General features: G+C 42.6%; 1 protein-coding gene across 2 annotated transcripts in view; it reads left to right on the forward strand.

The window, feature by feature from the left end:
- Positions 1-2,208: 2,208 nt before the first annotated feature.
- The window catches only part of LOC119649808 (calcium-transporting ATPase sarcoplasmic/endoplasmic reticulum type), a 111,093-nt gene continuing 90,824 nt past the window's right edge, over positions 2,209-22,477 (forward strand). Inside the window, exon 1 of one of the 2 annotated variants that reach the window (XM_038052152.1) lies at positions 2,209-2,447. The gene's annotated coding sequence lies outside the window, so the exon portion shown is untranslated. Of the gene's footprint in view, positions 2,448-20,331; positions 20,574-22,477 lie in introns of those variants that run through there. The other variant, XM_038052138.1, reaches the window with a different exon arrangement.

The following is a 22,477-nucleotide window of genomic DNA, read 5'->3' on the forward strand; positions in this document are numbered from 1 at the left end:
TTAAAGGTCTCGATTAGTACTTTTCGAAGCCTGTCTTAGTTTTGACATTTGTTGGAAAGGTGGGGAGTGCGGGGGGTTGAAAGTGATCATTTCTTTAAGGGGGACATTCTCAGAAACTACCAAACCGAAAAATCTGAAAAAAATCAGGAGGCTGCCACTATATGGTGCCTTAGCTCCGAAATATCTTTCATACCGATATCTGTTCAAAGAAAGTTAATAATAGTATATTACTATAATTTTTTGTAATTGGCTGGAGACCCCCCTTAAATTTATCCTAGCGGCACGAAATTCTGCAGTGATGTAGGCAATAGTGTAGAGCATGATCATACCAAGTTTGATGGAAATCGCACTATTACTAACAAATTTATAATACGTCGAAATTGTTGCTTCTTTGAAAATTGAAGACTATCAATGTCAATATCACCCGAAAGTGGACATATGCATATATTACGTGCTACGTACTAAGAAATACACAAAACCTTTCGTACCTGAAGCGTCCAGCTTCCGGTTTCCCGACTTGTTTATATTTGATGTTGGTTAAATTGTTTTCATTCCCTAATAATATTAAACTCAGAGCGTGAAGCGTATGAGGTTGACCATTATCAACACAGGGCTTTCCATCAAATGATTTATTTAAATCGCTTTCAGTTCACAAGCGGAGTCGGCTCGTGATGATCGGTTTCGTCATTTTATTTTATCAAATGCGTCATCAGGATGTAATCGCGAGATTTTTAAATCCCCATCTAGCGTATCAAGCCACCGTTGTTTTGGCCGGTTTTTTGGTTGCTTACCATTGCTTTCGATGTTCTGATCAATGCTGGTTGTTGAATTCTCGTTAGCGTGAATTACGTTACCACACCATCGAAAACGCCTCTCTTGCAGTTTTCCCACGATCGATGCAAACCCATATCGATCGCGGATATTCTCATTTCAGACGTAATCAAAACGTGTCACGCCACCAGTGCAATGCAACATCTTTATCCCCATTACCGCAAGACGCCGTTCATTGTCCTTTATAGTCGGCCAACACTCAGAACTATAGAGAGTGGCAGACGGACGACATTGCAGTAAATTTTAGATTTGGGACGTGCGCTGATACGTCGATCACAAAGAACACCAGTTGGGAAATGCCACTTCATCCAGGTTGCATTAATGCGTGAAACAATTTCATTACGCAGTTCTCCATTGGCTGATAGCGTTGAATCGAGATTTTTAAATCGCTGAGTTCTGACAATGGCAGTAACCTGCCCTTCGAGATACTTAAATCGCTCAATTCTGGCAATGGCAGTAACCTGCCCAGAACTGAACGATCTCAATATCTCGGGTCAATGCTATAAGCCAATGGAGAACTAGGTTATGCTCCTCACATAGGGAAACACAAAACCTTTTATACCTGAAGCGTCAAGCTTCCGGTTTCCCGACTTGTTTTCTTTTAATTTCAAAATTCATCTCGGGTGTCATATACTGAAGGGTATTTGCTAAATCCCCACGTTTGTTCGTTTTTCAGGTTTCGGCCTGGACCTGCACATCGGCTTAAAAACACGTGAAGTTTTGAACAATGGAAAGGTGAGAAAATGTTTGAAAATTTAAAAAAGTACAAAACGGAATGAAGAGAAAGCAATCAAAATTTCTTATTTCGTTTTTTACGAGTAAAAAAAATTCTTTGTTTTTAGTTTTTAATGTCAGCTCGGACTCTGTGCTTTAGTTTAAATAAAAACACACTTTCTAAGAGGTTAATGCCCCATTTTCGTGACGTCGGTATCTCAATTATATTTAGGCGCTCTGAATATATAGAAACCATTGACTTTCCATGTAGAGTTATGAAAAAAACGACTGCGAAGCCAATATAAAATCTCCCATCAAAATCCACACATTGAAACAGATCGCTAAAAACCTGCGGAAACTGAAAAGCTACCAACCGAGATGAGCCCAATTTAGACAAAATCGAAATCAGCCATGGTCCACTACCCCGAAGCAAGCTTACGATGCAATGATGACATTAAATTAGATATTAAAATTTAGATTTTTTTTTTTTCTGTTGCTAAATTTCTTTGAAGAGGACATCTCCTCGCTCGATCTTTGAATAATATCTGGCGGACTGCCCAGTATGTATAGTCATAGTGTGTGAGCGTTGATCAGATTTTTTTGGCGAATCTATTGCAACGGCTTTTCTAGTCGATCTTCTAGTCACTCTCCTCAAGACTTTACAGCATCATTTCTAGTACGAATTATAAAGGGACTGCATCGCAATTATTATACAATTTTTGTACTCGTTTTCAAGAATGCCCCTCGGTGCCTTCTGAATCGGTCGCCAATTATTGTTAAGTGGTGCGGCTCGTTACAACCCGGTAAAAATTTCCGTGATCAGTGGAGAAGCTCGTCAAAAACCAACCCCGTCTCAGTCAGTTCTGTTCGCAAACACGCAATAAACAACGCTTCACAGTCAAGTAAGTTGTTAAAAATAAATCCGGGTATGACTCGAAATATTCTGCATTTAATCATTGCACTGTTCACATGCACTTTACATCAATGCCTTGCCCAAAATGTTTTAAAGTTACGTTTAAATTTAAACGACACACTACCTTATTGTGCAGCGGAAAATTTATAAATAGTAAATTACCTGAAATAAAATAATGATGTCTCAAAATTCGTTGCATAAGCATAATAATTGAATGTACGCTCGTCCCTTGCTCTGTCGCACTCCCAATACGCAGATATCCTACATAAATTTCAATCGCAATGAATTCCTGCAACACATTCAAGTTATGTGCTAATTACAGGCGATTTGTATCTGAGTTTACGCAATATGTTTTTGGCGATATCTTTTAATTTTGAAAATATATTATAATTGGAGTTGCATCTAGTGCACCGCCATTGACCAGTGATGCGAAATGTGGGGCATGACACTTCCATGGGGGACGACCGTGACCTAAACGAGGGGCCTCGAAAGCAATGTGAAAATAAATTCGTTGCCAACGCAGCTTATGAATTTTCCAATGAAATGATTCTAATCAGTGGATACAGTCAAAATTATTTTACACTGATTAATTGTATTAATTTGTTCATCAGTTCAACACTTAAACTGTATCCATCAGCCAATCGGCGAATGCTATGTACAAATATACCTGGGCAAGGTTCCTAATAGTTCGATCCTGAATATTTTATATTGGACCACCTAACCAAATATAATTTTTTCGAATAGTTATTTTATTCCAAATATTAGAATGATTTAAAGTAGTTTTTGCTTTTTTTTTTGGAAAAAAGCACTCGGAAAATTTAAAACAATAGACACGTGTGCTGACTCCTGCGCGGAGTGCAAGCCATTTTTTCCTCCCATTTGTAGATCATCACCATCAACGGCGCAACAACCGGTATCCAGTCTAGGCCTGCCTTAATAACGAACTCCAGACATCCCGGTTTTGCGCCAAGGTCCACCAATTCGATATCCCTAAAAGCTGTCTGGCGTCCTCACCTACGCCATCGCTCCATCTTAGGCAGGGTGTGCCTCGTCTTCTTTTTCTACCATAGATATTGCCCTTATAGACTTTCCGGGTGGGATCATCATCCATACGGATTAAGTGACCCGCTCACCGTAACCTATTCGCCCGGATTTTATCCACAACCGGTCATGGTATCGCTCATAGATTTCGTCATTGTGTATGGAATCGAAGGATTCTTCTCTCGAACGCGGCCATGAGTTCGCAATTTTTCTTGCTAAGAACCCAAGTTTCCGAGGAATACATGAGGACTGGCAAGATCATAGTCTTGTATAGTAAGAGCTTTGACCCTATGATGAGACGTTTCCAGAGGAACAGTCTTTGTAAGTTGAAATAGGCTCTGTTGGCTGACAACAATCGTGCGCGGGTTTCATAATCGTAGCTGTTATCGGTTGTGATTTTCGACCCTAAATAGGAGAAATTGTCAACGGTCTTAAAGTTGTATTCTCCTATCCTTATTCTTCTTCGTGTTTGTGTTTGACCAGTGCGGTTTGATGTTGTTGGTTGATTCGTCTTCGGTGCTGACGTTGCCACCATATATTTTGTCTTGCCTTCATTGATGTGCAGTCCAAGATCTCGCGCTGATTGCCACCTGCTCGATCTGGATGAAAGCAGTTTGTACGTCTCGGGTGGTTCTTCCCATGATGTCGATATCGTCAGCATAGGCCAGTAGTTGGATGGACTTAAAGAGCATCGTACCTCTTGCATTTATATCAACATCACGGATCACTCTCTCCAGGGCCAGGTTAAAGAGGACGCATGATAGAGCATCCCCTTATCGTAGACCGTTGTTGATGTCGAATGGTCTTGAGAGTGATCCTGCTACTTTTATCTGACCTCGCACATTGGTCAGGGTCAGCCTAGTCAGTCTTATTAATTTCGTCGGAATACCGAATTCTCTCATGGCCGTGTACAGTTTTACCCTGGCTATACTATCATAGGCGGCTTTAAAGTCGATGAACAGATGGTGCTACTGTTGTCCATATTCCAACAGTTTTTCCATCGCCTGCCGCAGAGAGAAAATCTGATCTGTTGCTGATTTGCCTGGAGTGAAGCCTCTTTGGTATGGGCCAATGATGTTCTGAGCATATGGGGCTATCGGGCCTAGCAAGATAGTGGAGAATATCTTATAGATGGTACTCAGCAACGTGATACCTCTATAATCTCTGCACTGTGTGATATCTCCTTTTTTATGTATGAGACAGATAATGCCTCGTTGCCAATCGTCAGGCATTGATTCGCTTGACAGCTTGAGCACAAATTGATGAACCACTTGGTGTAACTGGTCGCCTCCATAGTTAACCAATTCGGCTGTAATTACATCGGCTCCTGGTGACTTATGATTTTTTAGCCGATGAATTGCACGGACTGTTTCTCCTAAACTTGGTGGTGGCAGTATTTGTCCGTCGTCTTCAGTTGGCGGGACCTCGAACTCGCCGATGTTCTGGTTGTTCAGAAGCTCATGAAAGTACTCAACCCATCGCTCCAATATGCCCATTCTGTCGGAAATCAGATTTCCCTCTTTGTCTCGGCAGGATGAGCATCGTGGTGTGTAAGGCTTCATCCTGATAACTTCTTGGAAAACTTGCGCGCCTGGTGCAGTTGCTCCCTATACTTTTCTAGTTCACAGACTTGTTGGTTCTCCCAGGGTTCCTTTTTCCGTCTGTGAGGTCGCTTCTCCGCTCGACGGAGTTCGTGATAAGTCTCTGCGCGTGCCCGCGTTCTTTGAGAATGCAACATAACTCAGCATGCGGCATTCTTCCGTTCCGTTGCTAGCTTACATTCATCGTCAAACCAGCCCTTCCGACTCCTTTTGCAACTGAGGCCAAGTATGTTTGTGGCCGTATCCATGATAACGTTCTTCAGGTGATTGTGAGGATCATTTGTTGATGCTTCATCTCCAGGTCCTCTGTTGACTGCGGTTATTGCGGCATCCATTTCCCTCTTATAGGTGTCGCGGAGGGTTGTGTTGTGGATGGCTTCAGTGTTTACTCTCACCTGATTGTCAGAGGGGATTCTAGGTGGTATTGTTATTCGAGCTCGGAGCACCATGCCAACGAGATAGTGATCCGAGTCTATATTAGCCACCCTACATGTTCTCACATTCATCAAGGCTGAGAGTTGGCGGCGTTCGATCAACACGTGGTCAATTTAGTTGAAAGTGGTCCCGTCTGGAGTGGCCCACGTATGTTTGTGGACCGCTTTCCGCGCAAACCAGGTACTTCCAACAACCGTTTCGTGTGACCCTGCTAATTGAATAGTCCGCAGCCCGTTATCATTTGTTTTTTTCGTGTAAGCTATGGGAACCAACGCATCGCCTGAATACGTGCTCCTTCCCTACTTGGCTGTTAAAATCCCCAAGTATGATTTTAATATCATATCTGGGATAGGCTTCGAGGGTTCGCTCTACTGCCTCGTAGAAGGTATCCTTCTCCGACTCTGTAGTCTCCTCTGTAGGGGCGTGAATGTTAATGAGGCTTATATTTCTAAACTTGCCTTGCAAGCGCAGAGTGCATAGCCGTTCGCTTATGTTTTCAAAGCCGATAACAGCAGGTTTCATTTTTTGGCTGACAAAGAAACCTACTCCAAGCACATGGTTTACTCGATGACCGCTATAATATATAGTGTAGCGGCTCTTCTCCAGGAAACCGGTCCCTGTCCATCGCATCTCTTATAACGCTGTTATATCAGCCCTATATTGGGACAGGGTATCGACTAGCTGCTCATCAGCTTTATCTCTGTACAGGGAGCGCACGTTCCATGAGAAAATGTGCAAATCATTAATTCGTTGTCGTTGCCGGGTCCGTCGTTTTAAAGTCCGTCCTGTCCGAGGCTCCTGTTGTGGCTTCGTAACAAGTTGTTTTCCGTGTAGGGTTGTCAGCCCTACCCAACCCCCAACCTGGAGGACCAGTTGGTACAATTTGTCCCGTTTTTAGGCGCGGGAGACTCGCCTTCATCCTTCTCCGTCTGCAGCTTTTCGTTATGAAAGAGAGATGGAGGTGGAGAGATTAGATAATTAGATTAATTGTAATCTTACCCGAGCCGTCTCTCCAACCACTCCTTAATGGTAGAGATGAGCCTGTGTGTCCACTGACCCTTTCCCGAGCGTTCCCAATGCTCTTTCCATCTATCTAGAGATCTCTTCCTTTCGGCATTCATCTTCTGAGATAAAGGAAAGATTGACTTTGCGTTGTATATATTCGTCCTGAATGCCGAACACACCCTTAGTGCTTTTCTTCTGTAGACTGCACTCAGTTTGTTAGCGTTAAATGTGACCTGCAATGCTTTACCCCAAACTGGAGCTGCATAGAGCAGGATCGAACTCACTACCCTAACTATAAGCAACCTGGAAGCATAACATGGCCCTCCCACCTTCGGCGTCATCCTCGCCAAAGCCACACTTGCCGTAGATGCTTTGTCATAAGCGGGGATCATACGGGAATACCAATCTTCGCCGTAGATTCCCGTATTAGGTTCCAATTGTCCGAATTGAATGCATTTCTCACATCCAGATTCACCACCACGCAACATTTGCTATTACTAACCTTTCCTTGGATTGCATCTCCGGCCAAGTCAGTAGCCATTTTGATGGCATCAATGGTTGATTTGGCTTTACGGAACCCATGCTGTTGATCTGAGAGGCCTCCCTGACCCTCAACAAACAGGAGTAATCTATTATAGATTACTCGCTCTAGCATTTTCCCTACAATGTCCAAAAGACAAATAGGTTTGTAGGAGGTTGGGTCACTTGGAGGTTTACCAGCCTCAGCAGCAACAACCCAGTGAATTGTCCGGGCTGGATTTCACGGCAGCTTAAGGGCCCTATTCGGCACGCCATCCAGACTCGGAGCTTTGTTATCTCCTATTCTAGCGCAGATCTCCAGCAGCTCGTCACTGGGGGCTGGCGGTATTACCAAACAAAAGTGAAGGGCACGTGATCTACGGAGATGAACGGCCTCTCAATCGCCCGATCACGATTCTATAGGCGGTCCCCCACGGGTTTACGTTCGCTTCCGAACAGAGCACCATTAAGCACTCCTTCTTGCTCCATTGAAAGGCAAGCTTGAGGGTTTTCGGACTTCTACCGCCCTCTGATTATTAGCGCTCTTGTGACTCGGTGACAGGTCCCCATTCGACCAGTAGTTTGGTCTTCTACTAGGGAATGAGGACCTCCTACGCATGGACGCGTCACACGCTTTGGTGATGCATTGGGCAGCATCAAACGCTCTTTTCGTAGAGGCGCCTGCTTTATCAGGTTGTTCTAGCCACACTTCTATGAAGGTCTGCTCATTCAGAGCTTTGCAGCCTGATATCTTTCTCGATTTCGGGCATGCATGATGGTCTTCTGCCCGGTGACTCCACCCATAGGGCAAAGAAGATTGCCTGGTGATCGCTGTGGGTGTAGTCCTTGTTAACACCCCAGGACATACCACTTACCAGTTCAGGGCTAACAAAAGTTAGGTCTACGGTTGAGGCAGACTCCCCTTTCTGAAAGGTGTTTACATAACTTTCGTCGGTCAGAATCAAATCCAACTGTGCAAAGCGTCTAATAGACTGCGACCCCTTGCATTTCTCCCTTTGCTACCCCAATCACGGGCCCAAGCATTGAAGTCATCAGCAATCACCTTTGGAATACGATCCCTTGCATCGAGAACAAGGATGTCAAGCATTTCCTCGAATTTGGAAGTGTCAGACTTGGTGGGGCGTAACAGCTGTACACATATACCCCGTTTATTTTCGTCTATACGAAACCGCTGGCTGTCTGACTCCCAGTACATTGTATGGCTTGTCGACCGCATGCCCATATCGCCGCTCCACCAGTCGAATCTGTAGCCCATACGCCACCGTGACGGTTTCTATAGGGTTTGCTAATGATGGTAACTTCCACTTCGGATTAGTAGGTGGTCTGTTCGAGTAAATCCTGAGCTACCCTGCAATGATTTTTTCATTGAAGCTAGCACCTTCCTAAATTTCGAGCATTTAGCACTTCCGGCAATATGCCGGTAATCCCGTCCCTCCCTTCCTTCGCAAAATAAGCACTTGAGGTCCACATTGCACTCTTTGGCAATATGGCTTTTCTCCCCACACCTTCTGCATCGATGGCACCGATCAATGCCGCTGGTGCATGCCTTCGCGAAATGACCAAAAGCGAGGCACTTGAAGCACCTCTTTAGAAAAATCTCTCTCAGACGGCAAACAACCCATCCGATTCAAATCTTCCCGGCCGCCAATAACTTTTGCGCTGCGTCCACTGGTAATCGCAATGTGGCCGTTTGAGTATCGCCTTAGACTTTGAACAAACTCATAATGGACTCCTCAGCAACTTTCTCCAACTTGAACTGTTCCATTAAGCCAGTGCGAATTTCTCCTTTGGATGTCACTTCATCGAGATCCTTAGACTGTACATAAACCGCCTGATTTTGGGTCCGCACTGTGACATTCAAATTTTCCTTGTTGGAGATTAAAATTGTTTCTGGGTGAATTCGCACTTTTGCTTTTTTCTCCGCCTTTTTATTAATTTCCTTGGTCCATATACCTTTTTGATTCCCCTTAGATTTTCCGATCCGATTGCTGGAGCTCGCACTTGAAGGTTCTGTTTTCTCTCCTCGATGCTTTTAATTCCGTTTTTCGGAACTATTTGTATGGCCTTTTTTCTCTTAGGCGCCTGCTAATTTCCCAGAGGATTCAGATCTTTTTTCCGCACTCTCTTGTTTGGTGGCAGGTTTATTACAATACGATTAGATGTCACTTGGGTCGTCTGTTACACCGTTGGGGCAGCAGATTTTGACATGTCCTTGGAATTTCGTTTCTCCTGCTGCAATTTGTTGTAGAGCACTCTAATAGCTTCACCATATTTTTATGGCTTGGTGCCCGTTGTGCTTGCCCTTGATGAACTATAACAGTTCAATTATTTTTACACGAAGCTGTGTCAAGGATAATTCCCCTGGATCAGGACTCTGCTCTCCATGAATCCTAACCGGATTACTACAATTACAATTTACAATTCCAATTACAATTAGTACAACTACTACTCCAAACTACAATTTTATTTTATAGTGTGTATATATATTTCGGAAGCAACTTACCCCTTCATCAGTACAGGGCTACGAAGTAGTAGTACTGATGAATGATGATGATCCTTTTCCTGGTTCTGGAGTATTTCCCCTTGTCGCTCCTCTTGAATGTGTGTGGTCGGTGTTGTTACCGTTTTTGTCGCCCAGCGATCTGCTTTCAACTAATCTTTCTTCGATTTTGTTACTGGTACTGTCAGTAGAGTGGTACTTCGCTTGAACACCTCTTTTTCCAAATCTAGAACACTTGTAGCATTGGATGCCACGGTGGCCAAGTTGTCCACCACCAAGATGGAGGGATATCGATGATCGGGAGCCTGCTTGTCCCAAAACCCGCCGATACTGGGATTCCGAGCTCCTGCACCGTAAGTTTCCCCTTTCTCATGTCTTCCATATCCGTGTCCAAAGAAGATCGAAGGTTTATGCTCACAAGCCAGTTCTGTGAATGTTTGTGTGTGTGTATTTGTGATAGGGCAGAAGGTATACCCTATGAGCACTCAGACCGTGGTGGCCCCTTGTTCTCGTCTCCTCCATCTAACGAAATATCCCGGACTTCCATTAGTGGATATGATGCTCCCCGTTGCAACTGGAACACATAGGCGTCACATAGATAATGATCCGTGGATTCCCTTCCTCATTACAGGAGGGTCACCTATCGTCCTGTACCATTGCTATCCTGGACATATGTCCAGCTAGTGAATGATGGCCTGTCAGAATGTCGTCAATACTTCTGCAAGCCTTCCTGTTTTTCTTCACGATAAACTTTGCGATATGCATGTTACGTTCTGACAGAAAAAGTTTGATGTGTCTAGCAGCAATTAGCCAATGCCACTGATACTCCAATTGCTGGTTCCGGTCCCAGCATGGAGAGATTGCATTCTCTTCTACACCACAGTAACCAGAGTAGTTTCACCGTATTGAATTTAGCGATACGAGTTCAAACGGTTTCTGTACTTTAATTCCCTCGTATTTGATTCCAGTTCCATGAAAGGATTCATCTCCTTACGCAGAACATTCGTATATTTCCCATTTAACACCGTCATTTGTTTGCGATGTTTGTGATCCGATTACCCAAACTGGCATTAAGTCAGTTGCGGGATTACCTACGGGGGCCACTTTAAAGCAGCCTCATCAGTACACTCCAAATGCAGAAACCCATCGCGAAAACCACAGGCACTCCCGGAGGATTTTAAATTATCCCTCTGATAAATTACCATTCTTGGGGAAAACTCTCTTCTGTACACTGCACGCAGTTTGCTAACGTTAAATGTGACCTACAATGCTTTGCCTCAAATTGGAGCTACATAGCGCAGCTAGCACTACCCCAGCTATAAGCAACCTGGAAGCATACCGTGGCCCTCCCACGTTCGGCATCATCCTTGCCAGGGCCACGCTTGCGGTAGATGCTTGGCACAAGCGAAATGCACGTGTTGATTATAACTGGGCTTCGCGTCTATCATCACTCCCTAGTATTTGATATCAGGCTTAAAAGTGATTTGATTCCCAATTTGAACGCGAGCATAATTTTTTTTATGGCGCTTGGTGATAAAAACCGATCCGTTTTTTCCTTCGCAAGCGTAAGACCAGAACTCTCTAGCAAACCTCTAATAGCCCCGATCGTTTTGCATGAGTATAACTCAGCTACTTCGAGATCGTCTGTGACTACAACCAGCATTGGATTCCTCCGGAATCAAAAAATTAAGAGCATCGTTGTACATGATGTTCAACAGCACTTGATCCAGCATGGAGCCCTATGTGATACCCACGGAGACCACGTACTCCTGGGGTCCATCTTCGGTGTCATACCAGAGCCTCCGTTCTTGTAAATAGCTGTTTACAATAGCTGCGAGATAGACAGGAATACCAATCTTCACCAGAAATTCACGTATTAGGTTTCAATTAGTCGAATTAAATGCATTCCTCACGTCCAGGGCCACCGCCACGAAATTTTTACTAGTACAACCCTTTCCGTGAATTGCATCTTCGCCAAGCCAGTAACCATTTTGATGGCATCAATGATTGATCTGGCTTTACGGAATCGCATTTGCTTCCTTATAACCCGAGAGAAGCCCCTTCTCAAAATCTTTCACTTTGAAGTTTGATTGGCGTATTAAGACGATATTTCGAAGAAACATATGATATGAGGGTACCTTGAAGGTATTTCTGGAATACAATTGCACAAAGTCGCTCTTGAATTAACTTCTGTTGACACTTCGTAATAATGACAAAAACCGAGCGCATAGACCAAACTTAAAACTCAATTATTCTTTGGAAAACACAAGAAATTAAAGATGTCCAGTTCTACTATCGAACTACGACTGCAATCGTCAAATTTTAATCTTTTCCAATCCTGCAGTCACAACTTATTCTCGCGCAAACAAATTAGATTTTTCAAAATGAAAATTGGTCACCGAGCTCCATTTTTTCTAAATATAACTAACTTAATTTCTCCTGAGTGCAATATATCCAACGGGAAAATTCGAAGAAATTTTCATTCCATAATTCACGTATGAAAGAAATAAAACAAAGTCCGTCCGTTGACCCCCCGCAAAAATTAAACTAGAATTTATATCGAATATACAATACATACCTTGGGTGAAAATGCTGAAATTTTACGATTGATTATAAGCATGACGCCATCGATTGTTTGTATACCAACCAGAAAACTGGCGGATAAATTGATCAGACACGATTTGCAAACTACGCGGCTTCCTCCTGATCTTGTGGCATGTCTGTCGCGATATACACATCAATAGTGCAGACCAAACAGGATCAGCATAGTTCAAGGTGGATAACAACAGAATACCGAACACCAAATACCAATCAGTCCAAAGGGTGCATATCGCGTCTTATTTTGAAATAAAGACAGCCTTTGCCAACTAACATCTACGAAACGCTCAATACATTCAATAGACAGATCGCTAGATAGATGATGCTGCTTCAGATTCAGATACTTCGTAAGCGTGATTACGAGTTGCGATCAAGAGATTGTGATAGAATGTTGCGCTGGCAATCATTTCGGGAATACTAGACGGAGGTAATCATCATCAAATACTGCATCAGATTACTCAACTGGTGTTCCAGCCTGATACCAATCACAATAACAAAGTGAAAGGATTATTGAAACTAAATACCCTGAAGGAGCTTCGAAAATAAAGCGCACATGCGATCAAACAGAATACATGTGTGTCCACAGTAAACCTACTTAAAAAATTCAATTCTTTCCAGCCCACCTTCGCACATATTTTTCACACAATATACTAGAATGAAATAAAAAATAAAGTGTAGAAAAAGATGCCGAAAATACTTCAGCATACGACGAGTCTTTAAAATGTGATTTTATCGAAAAATTTTGAAAAATATGTAAATATTCTGCAGAAAGTCATAAAGTGACGCGTGTGCTCTCCGATGAGTAAACAGCAGATTATCACTATACTATAGAATATTTTATAAATAAATTTTAAAAAATATCTTGTGAATATCGCCTGGCCTAAGACTTTCAGGAGAGAAGTGTATATTGAAACTCACTATATATCATCACGTTTATTATCAATTTAATCCAACTATTACTCAGAAGGTCTCAATATTTCTAATTTTAGCAATTTCGATCAAGATTTCAAAATTTATACCGAAATTCTCAATGAGAAGAAATGTTAATTTTGCATTTTGCATTTTCAAAACTTTCTCTAGGCAAACTTTGCAGGCAACAATTTGCAAATTATAAAAAATCAGTTCAGATTTTGCAGTAAATATCTATTAACTAACGTTACCAAGAATACCAGTCAACACTGTCCACCCAATTTAGTGCCAATAAGTGCAATAGACAGAGAGACGACTTACAAGCAGACAGTAATGCGTAGTTCACCGAGGCATCCAATGAAGGAAGTATAAAGGCTGAGACACCTAACGAGACAGAGGAAGAATGCTACTCGAAGCACAATACCGCGTCGCGTTGCAATTTCCAGCCCTCTGAGCAGACTTCGGTTCTCTCCGTTCCCCGTCCAAACATGCTAATACCGCGAAACTTGCGACTAGCTGTCGAGAACTTCCCTCCGGTTCGCACTTATGACTATAAGCATGGGAACATGAGTCTCGGATTGCGCCGAACGTGGCGATTCGACATTAGCAACCCCACTTTGGACGCAGACTTCCTGTGTCCCCGTGGGCTACTAGTGGACCTGCAAAATAGAGAATTGATATACCCCGCAACCTCATTAAAGTCGTCAGAAAAAAAACACCTGCGCAAACAATACTCTTTCCATTGTCTTCGAGGACATTGCCGACTATTTCATTCGTGCACACCTCCGAAATTAAGCAACATCACTACTAAAGGGAGTTTCTCCCAGCCGATTAAGCACAATGTGCAGCACCACTTCAACACTACCAGCTCCCCAAAGGTGAATCCCCTATTACCCCAGCAGCTAGCTGTTGCAAAGAAAGTGTTTGATGAGCTCATGAAACAGGGTATTAGTAGACCGTCCAATGTTGGTCATCTTTAAGTCAAACGGCGAATGGAGGTCTTACGGAGATTACAGGCATCTGAATGCTCAGACATTTCCCGACAGACATCAACGTGTTTTCACGACCTTAGATCTGGCCAAGGCTTATCATCAAGTCCCAGTAGCTCCCAAAGACGTACCGAAAACGGCTATTTGTACACCTTTCAGACTCTTCAAGTTCACTAGGATAACATTTGGCTAATGCAGACATTCCAAAGATTCATCTACTCTGTCCTACAAAACTTAAACTTCTGTTTCGTCTACATGGTTCTTCTTCTGAATCTGAGCATTTGGACAATCTTGAGTGCATTTTTCAACGTTCCCTTGAGGCCGGGCTCGTTCTAAACGTTGAAAAGTGCAAATTCCTACAAACGCATTTGAAATTTCTCGGCCACATGATTACTCCTGACGGAATTCAACCAGACCCAAAGTTGAAGCGATCAAAAACTTTGCCATGCCAACCACGGTGATGGATCTGCGAAGGTTGTTGGGCATGGTAAACTCCTGTCGTCGTTTCCTACCCAAGGCCGCTCATCACCAAGCAATCCTCAAAGCTTACTTTTCTGAGCCTAAAACAAAAGACTCAGATGCACCCCTAGCTGTGTTCGTCACCTCAGATACAACGGTAGGCGCCACTCTTCACCAAACCTGGCAACAGTTGAGCTTCTTTTCTAAGCAAATAAACCCAGCTAAATACAATTACAATGCCCACGATTGCGAGCTACTCGCCATTAAATACTTCTATTTCTCCCTTGAGGTAGGCCGTCTACGGACCACAAACCCATTACGTTTGTGCTTAAACAAAAGCGTAACAAAGCGTCTCCTCGCCAACTTCATAAGTCAGTTTACTTACGACATCCAACAGTTGTCTGCAAAAGACAACATCATGACAGACGCTTTATCACGAATCTCGGAGGTAACAGTCCCCGCCACATTCGGTTATCGCCGAAGCGCAAAAGGACTACGCAGAGCTAGAAAACCTGAGGACAAACTCCAAATACAAATTCAAGAAGTTGCCTATCTTCGGCTTAAACGCCTACTTACTCTGCGAGACGTCAGACAAAGAGCCTAGGCCATTTATTCCGCCTCGACAAGCACGTAAAAATGGAATTAAACGTATTCCCTTGGACAACCAAACGTTTCCACACCATCCAACACCATTGGTTCTTTGCGAGACTGACAAGGCAACACATTTACAAAAGCCCTCGGCGAGATCTTCCATAAATTCCATCGAGATTCAAGGACAAGCGCCAAAATTACATTCCGTGAAACGACTAAGGGGATCCAACCCTGGAGCCTATGTGCTATTTACACTCATAAGACCGAAGTACATATAAGCATAGATCAAGCGCCGAGGCATCCAATACCCGGATACGTATCACCTCTGCGAAGTTGCCGAATAATACAACAAATAACTTCTCAACTGCGTTAACCCCCACCAGGTGCTGCAAGTGTTTAGAATATTGACACACATCGACAATCTGCCGGGGAGCTGACAGAAGCCAGCATTACCAGATGCGAACAGATAGTTTCCGAAGCGAAGACTTGCAACGAAAAGGATAATTGCACATACTGCGTGATCGAGGCTATGTCCGGTCTTCAGTGATGATTGTGATAACCCTCATCCCATTCGGGTTGAGGATAACACCGTGGAAGGCGTAGAGGATTGCTCACTTTTCACCATGGAGGAGATGTAAAAGACAACCCCCACTATGAAAAATGAGAAAAGATCTGACAAAGGTAGCTCGGCAGACACACATAAAGTGGTGTCCCACCACTAGCCAGTCCTACTAATCGGCACATTTAGCTCGTTCCTGGCACCTTTCCTTGTTGCTGGAAGGTGTCGAAGCACGCACTAAGTAGCAAGGGCAAAAAAAACACTGACCTGCCGTCTGCATACCAACCACTTTGTATGCTTGAGGCGGCCAGAAATATTACCGAAGGGCTCATCAACAGTGAACTCATAGAAGCGATGCTGTGATGGATGCCGTGAATGCGGTTCACTGCACTGAGGCGTGCAAATGTCAATCTCGACGGATAGTGGACGGATTGATGTCAGAAATGGCTTCAATTCCGTAATATTTGCTGATTTGCTAGTCGCACTAGAAAGTTCTTTCCATGTTTCGAGCTAGCTCTTGCAGTTATTGAGGGACTATTTAAGTGGCCACTCTCTGCTTTTTGAGACGCTGAAGTCCCAGAGGAGAATGGAGATCACATCGGGAATAGGACAGGGATCAATCCTAGAGCGGAGGGAGATGCTTAGTTCACTTCTTTTTCTTGCTCACAATGAGATGGAAGCCATAGGCAGTTTTATGAAGACACGGGATAGCTGTCTTCAGAGGGATTCTGCGCATTGCTTTTGAGTTCTTCTTCCACAGAAGAAGATTGAGTTTGATCGGTAGACTAGTCCCTTTGGCAAAGGGTTCTTCCAACTTAACTTTCTCCTCCCCCTCAACGGATTCCCTGTCTTAAAGGCTCCCTAAGATGGTTCCAGCCTAGTTCTCTGATAACGGGAAAATTTTTAATTGATAGTTCGACGGTTTACCGTTTCGAGGATCCAACACTCAGTGAGTAAACACATTCACACACCCTACTAAAAAAACGACTTTAATAAAGTAGAGGGGGGGGCGGATTTCTAACTGTAAAATTAACATATCTTCATAAGATATTGAGCTCAGTGCCATTACAAGGTTGGAGCAACTCTATCGAAATATACAAATTGCTGTCACTCTCCCTATTATTGACATAAAGGGAGGACAAGTTTTGTTGGGATTTCGGTCTAACTCTCCATGCAAACCACAACATTTGCTCACTCTCTGGCGTAATTACTTACGGCATCGTTCTGGGGCAATTGCCAATACTGTTTGCATCGTTGGGCGATTAGCTTTTATTTTGCATACACCAGCATTTCGGGAACAACTTTATCTTTCTCCATTGCCGGTCATTGAAGTTTTATCAATTTCGTCGACATACCGAAATCATTCACCATTTTTTCCATCGCTTGCCGCACAGACGAAATCTTCTCTGTTGTTGATTTGTTTAGAGTGAAGCCTCTTTGGTATGAGCCAATGAAATTCCAGGAGTATGGAGCTATCCGACCTAACAGAATAGCGCAGAATATCTTATAGATGGTACTCAGCAACGTGTCAATTCTATAATTGCTGCAATGCGAAATATTTCCTTTTTATGTTTGGAATGGAGGATGTCTCTTTGCCAGTCATCAGGCTTCAATTTTTTATCCCATACCGTGAGCATAAGTTGATTAACCATTTAGTGTAATTGGTACCTCCATATTTAACCAATTCGGGTGTAATTCCATCGGCTCCTGGCGATTTTTAAGTCGGTGAATTGCACTAACTGTTTTTTCTATACTTGGTGGTGGCAGTATTTGTCCGTCGTCTTCCGTTGACGGGACATCCAACTTGCCGATATCCTGGTTGTTGAGCAGTTCATTAAAATTCTCAACCCATCACTCCAAAATTCCCATTCGGTCGTAAATTAGATTTCTGGCTTTGTCTCGGCAGGAGGAGCATCGAGGGGTATAAGGCTTCATTCTGCTGACTTATTAATAAAACTTCCGCGCCCGGTAAGACTGATCCCTGAATTTTTCAGTTTCACAGACCTGTTCTCCCAAACTTCTTTTTTGGTCTGTGAATTCGCAATTTTTATCCCTTTTAGTGGGCTTTTATGACAAGGATGAATGAATTCTTTGAATTAATGCTTAATCCCTGGAAGGAGTCACTACCCTAATGAGATGAAGATGCGATAGATTAGTCGTAAGTGCTGTTAATAACACCTCACCTACTCCCTGAAGTACCTGTATATTATACAGTTATTCAGGTTTTGCGCCGAGGTCCACCAATTCGGTATCCCTAAAAGCTTTCTGGCGACCTACGCCTCGTCTTCTTTTTCTATCATAGATATTGCCCTTATGGACTGTCCGGGCTGGATCATCCTCATCCATACGGATTAAGTGACCCGCCCACCGTAACCTATTGAGCTGGATTTTATCCACAATCGGTCGGTCATGGTATCGCTCATAGGTTTGATCGTTATATACGGAATCTTCCATCCTCATGTAAGGGGCCAAAAATTCTTTGGATGATTCTTCTCTCGAACGCGGCCAAGAGTTCGCAATTCTCTAAGAACTAAGTTTCCGAGGAATACATAAGGACTGTCAAGATGATTGTCTTGTACAATAAGAGATTTGACCCTATGGTGAGACGTTTCGAGCGGTACAATTTGTGTAAGCTGAAATAGGCTCTGTTGGCTGACAACAACCGTGCGCGGATTTCATCATCGTAGCTGTTATCGGTTGTGATTTTCGACCCTAGATAGGAGAAATTATCAACGGTCTCAAAGTTGTAGTCTCCTATCTTTATTCTTCCCGTTTGACCAGTGCGATTTGATGTTGTTGGTTGGTTGGTTTGCGGTGCTGACGTTGCCACCATATATTTCATTGATTGCCCGTATTAAATACCATTAGGTATCAGGTCGCAGGTCGTAGTTTCGACATTTATTATCGAAAATGATCATTTCTTTCATGGACCCATTCTCAGAAACTAATCAACCAAAAAATCTGAAAAAAATGAAAAAGCTGTCACTATATGGTACCTAGGCTCCAAAATACCCCTCATATCGATATCTATTAAAGTTTATACTAGTATATTACTGTAATATTTAATAATTGACTGCAAACCCCCTTAAGTTCATCCTATCACGGAATTTTCCAGCAATGTAAGCTATAATATAGAGCATGATCCTACCACTATCACACTATTACTAACAAAGATATAATAGATCGAAGTTGCCGCTTCTGTGCAAATTCAAGTCTTTGAATGTCAATATCACGCGAAAGTGGATATTCCCATATAATATATGCAATGGGACAAACGTCCCCTCAAATGTTTTTATAAAAGAAAGACACAAAACACTTCATATCTTAAACGTCCAGCTTCCGGTTTCCCGACTTGTTCTGCATTCAATTCGGTTTTCTTCAACCACAGAGTAAAAAGTAGTCAACCATATCGGAACTATGCTCCTTACGTAACATTCTTACCGACCCAGAAACAGTCCCTGGAATACATATTTCTCCCTTGAGTGCGTGGCGTCTCTCAAACCTAAAAACTCCATTCTCGACGCATTCTTCACGACGCAAATTTAACCGCCCTTGCTATAAGTATTTTAATGTAAATGCTTTGCATCCCTGCTCTATGCGCTTGCTTTTTCCCAAAGATGCCGGTATTAGACCTTATTAGCATGGCAAATATTCTTCTTTATATGTGACTCCACTACTATTACTTTTGTCTTTAAGTCAATCTGCTCCGCGGTAATACGGATCAGACAATATTGGTACAGAAATGCTTCAACCTGATACTGGGCCACCATCAAACTTCTTAACCTGACCTGTGACACCAATAGTGCTGGTATCCTGTTTCCTAAAAAGAAGAAATCCCAAGTCGTAACAAGGTCTGAGATTTCTTAGAAATTGTCAAAATTTCACAAATCTATACCAATTAAGCATACATCAATAAATCGGAGAAAACCCAAACACAATAGTATCTAAAGTGAGGCAAAATAACTGAATCAACATCTGTCAAGACTTCATCATATTCGGTGATATTTTTCGAAGCACGTGTTCATCATTTGAGTGTTTCCAGCAAGATCGAATATCCACAGAGATGTTAACGGAAGCAGGTCTCTGTTCAGTAGTAAAAATACCTTAGATATGCCAACGAAAAGCTCCGGGTATTAATTATTTTCAACATAAACCCCGTCCCAGTAAAATAATCATAATTAGATGTAAAAAAGCGCAAATAAAAAGCAGAAATTGTAGCATTAAAACACCTGACTGAAAATGCACTCCGCAACCAAACATAATTAAGTTCGGCCCTGGGAATAATAAAAATAATTAGTGGATCTGAGAATGATTGCGGCTCTCCGTAGTCATACGCTCCTAGGATATTTCCCAGTGCTCTATAAGCTACATCGTTTCCCACTACTCGCATGATCCACATCCAAACTACACTGAGAAAATCAGGAAAAACATATCGCGAATTCGGAAAATTCGGTCTCTCGGTAATTTGCGCGCATAGTCGACATACAGGCTTGATCATATGAGAAAATCTAAACTTCTAGATATACTATATATATAAATTCATAGCTACGTACGTGAGTATATACTCACGGTTCGTGTAGCTAGAGGAGATCGGAGTGAATACGCTCGTGTTTTCTTCTGGTGCTAAAAGTGTTTTTCCCGGGTAATCAAAGGCCATCTGGGACCGTAGCCAAACCTGAGTTCGTTGTAAGCTCTGAGTCGGCTAGATACACTGGCAGAGTTTAATTCTTCTAGTGATCAGTCGACATCGATCTTTTCAATAGTACGATCCTTTAGCCTAGCTTTAATAACTTCGGCTGGGCCCAAGGCCTGTTATATAACACACTTTTATATACTATTTTAGTGGTGCATACGGGCGCATTATAGTCAAAATATCTCTTAAAATTTTGTAAGTTTTCTATTCTAGTTAAAACTCACCAATAAAAATTAAAATTTGAAAAAAAATCCCAGAACGAACTCTAAAAACTGTAAAAAATTGTGTGGAAACAATTACAGAGGACAAAAGATAGTTTGTGGATACATGTTTATAGTTGAAATGAGTGCAAAGTTTGGTTTCTGGTGTGCAGTAAAGGATACTCACAAGTTTTAATTCAGCAATTGCTGGAGTGGAGTTTAAAAAGTGCAACCATAGTGCGAAAGGACATTTGACATTGTCTTCATCTGATGAAAATGCCGTACACCTTTCTGTGATTTCTCTTCCCAAAATACATAAATGGCCACTATAATTGCATCTATTATTGATCTCCAACTGGATATACGCTACATAAACGACTATAAAATCTTGTGTGATTCTAAAAAAATCGCTCAGCTCTACCTCAGAGGAACAATATCGGGCCCGCACCGGACTTAGACGTCTTGAACTTCTTGCTCCTTTCCTTCAGATATCCCCATACCCTAGTGGATACACGTCTACATACACTGTGCCATCTCAAGATACACATTTGATTTATTTATAGCCAAAAAGAAAACCGAGCAGAATTTATTGTGTACCCAAAAATACTATACGAAAAGCTTGAATTCTCGAAAGTTGTCTTCGTTCGTCGTTTACGTTAACATTTTCGTGCATTATCTAAGACGAAAAATGAGAAAAGGACAAACAAACGTTGCGCGGTATACACGGCCAGACAATCTCGAGCTAGTTTTTCATCATTCGCTCAGATACCAGCCAGTTCGAGCTTCCCATCTATTTTATTTTCGAAAATTTTCATCCGTTTTCCACCGTCATCATTGCGCTCGCAACCCAGTGACCACTACTACCACCGCAACGGGAGCAACCACCTATCAAAATTCAAATATACCGACCCATTCCAAAATAATAACATACAGGCCACCGTGCCTGCTGAAGCGGACACTTTGCTTAAAGTTCTGCTGGTGGAAATCTGTCTCCCAGTATCATAAAGAGGATTCGAGTCGCATCTAAAAATATACACAAACAATCGCCACCAAAATAAAATTGTGGCCACAATAATGCCGACAACTATCAAGCAAGATCACAACTCAGCCGAGTCGAATAATCCCAGGAGAAAGTTCCTCCATTTCACTTTGATTGGTCTAACTTTTTTCCGGACCATTACCAGATGATCATCATTCACTAGAGCAAAATTTGACCTAGAGAATTTTGCCAAATCGAGCAACTGAATGGACGGGAAAGCGCTTTTCCTCAATTGAACTTGTGGATAGACATCGTGCAACCGCCAATTCACTAGATTCTAGGCAAACCGATCAGGGCTTCATGCGAGGGTACCACGTCTAACCAAAGAGCTTCAATTCGCCACATCAACATACACATGTGCTGTCTCCGCTTTTCTCAGCCGAGCAGGTCCTATTTTTAGATATTTTCGAAAAACGACACGAAAAATGAAAACTTGCGGGTTTTGCAAGCGCTCATTATTTAATAGAGTAGTGCGTAGGGGATGGATGACATGGGATGTACAGGTGTTGGTGGCCGGTACATGTGTTTCCGAACCGAAGTAGCTGAGCCTGACCGTAGCCAACCAATCAACCACCAGCAGCTCCAAGCGCTCCTAATTGAAAGCACTAGTTTTCGGCCTGGCTCACCTTGCTTGATGGTATTAGATGAAGATTTCTACGCTCACTTGGGATCTTCCAATATTCTCAGGGGGTCTTTCGGCACAAAGGTGTGTTGGGCATAAAGATACAAATGAAAAGTTGCTGAAAATCATTTATGCACACCTCATAATCTAAGCAAGTTATGAAAGTGTATTTGTGGGAAAGCAAAGAGCTTTCACCGGCAAAATTTCTACCTAAAAAATCCTCGTGATTTATATTTAG

This window comes from Hermetia illucens, chromosome 1, assembly GCF_905115235.1.
Source record: "Hermetia illucens chromosome 1, iHerIll2.2.curated.20191125, whole genome shotgun sequence".
In the NCBI taxonomy this organism is placed as follows: Eukaryota; Metazoa; Arthropoda; class Insecta; order Diptera; family Stratiomyidae; genus Hermetia; species Hermetia illucens.